The following is a 1703-nucleotide window of genomic DNA, read 5'->3' on the forward strand; positions in this document are numbered from 1 at the left end:
TCAGTTCGCATGTGTGTGCCTGTGCTGAGTCAGGAAGTAAAATGTATCTCTTGGTGGTTACGGTTAAAAAAGTTAAAAGCCAGTGCTCTGAACAACTTTCTTCTTCTCCCCGATCCTTTATCTCTTAGACAGGACCACGCAGCCTTGGGCTGTTAGAAGAAATTACTAACGAAGGAAGGAAACGTAGGAGAGTCCAGATTCTAACGGAACTGGGGCCTGACCTTACCAGCTCATGGCCCAGGAGTCTTCCCTTTCTTGCTTTCTCTTCCAGGGTAAGCCTCAGGTTAGCGGGGAACGGCTGTCCCTTAGCACCCGAGGGCGAGCGGAATGTCTCCCGCGTGCTGCTCTTCACCCCTTCCGCTGCTCCCCCCTTTCTTCCTCTCCTCTCTTCTCCCAACTTAGAAGGCAGCAGTCATGTCGACCCTGAGTCCTAGCTCTGCAGCCGGGGGCAAGTCATTTCACTTCCCAGAGCCTCGGTTTTCCCAGCTTTAAAATGGGGAGATTATTTGTAAGATTGTAATGATCCTTAAACGAGAGAATGTCGCCCAGCCCGAGTGTCTCAGTGGTTAAGCATCGACCTATGAACCAGGAGGTCACAGTTCAATTCCCGATCAGGGCACATGCCAGGTTCCGGGCTCAATCCCCAGTAGGGGGCGTGCAGGAGGCAGCTTGGTCAGTGATTCTCTCTCATTATTGATGTTTCTATCTCTCTCTCCCTCTTCCTCCCTCTCTGAAATCAACAAAAAATATTATTTAAAAAAATGGGAGAATGTCTGCAAAGCATATTAGTATTTCAGTGCCTTGTGTACGGCAGTGCTCATAATAATAGTAGCTAACAGGCCTGTGAAAGTAGTTTATACACACTATTTCTATTTCATCCTCACAATGAGCCTGCAAGGAGCTGGGAAGATAACAGCGCAAACTTCAGGCCATGCCTGGTCTCAAACCTCAGTTTAAGCACCACCTATAGTTAGTTCTTTGTGACTGCATTGCATTTACTCCTTTTCAAAAAGCTCTCCTCATAATCCCACATAATGACTTTTGCTTGCATCATATTGGCCAGGCCTCTAACTGCAAAGGAAGCTGGGAAATATAGTTTTTTAAAAAATAGGTACATTTATTCCCCAACAAAATAAGAAAGACGATGAGAATGGATACTGGTTAGGCAACCAGGGGCGTCATCTTCAACAATCTTATTTTAACCTTTAATTTTCAGAAGACTATCCAGAGGAGGAAAAAGGGAATAGCTACGGAAGGAAGAACCATTAACAGAAATAAGCTATGAAAATGTGACTGATATGTCCAAATTGTATTCAATGGTGTTTTGTTTCTTTTTATTTAATTTTTCAGACCCTATAGAAAAATGAATTTATGAGTTTTCTACATCTGCTTAACATTATAGAGACCAATACATTCTCTATGTATTGGTGGAATGGGGAAAAACCCTGCCTCGCTCACTTCCTGACAGTTTAACCACGATAAGGTACCAAACCTCTCCATGCCTCTGTTTTTTCATCTGTACAAAGGGCACAATAATAATCCTTACCCTCAATGCTGTTTTGAGGAAATGACAGTGTTTGGCCCCTAGTAAATGTTACATAGGTAGCATTTACTGAGCTGGTATTTTTATTTTCCCAGCTTCATAGGAAGAATTGAGGCTCACAGAGATTGGCTCACCAACATTCTAGGAATGGAAGAGCCTG

Source organism: Myotis lucifugus, unplaced genomic scaffold (assembly GCF_000147115.1).
Source record: "Myotis lucifugus unplaced genomic scaffold, Myoluc2.0 scaffold_480, whole genome shotgun sequence".
Taxonomy (NCBI): domain Eukaryota; kingdom Metazoa; phylum Chordata; class Mammalia; order Chiroptera; family Vespertilionidae; genus Myotis; species Myotis lucifugus.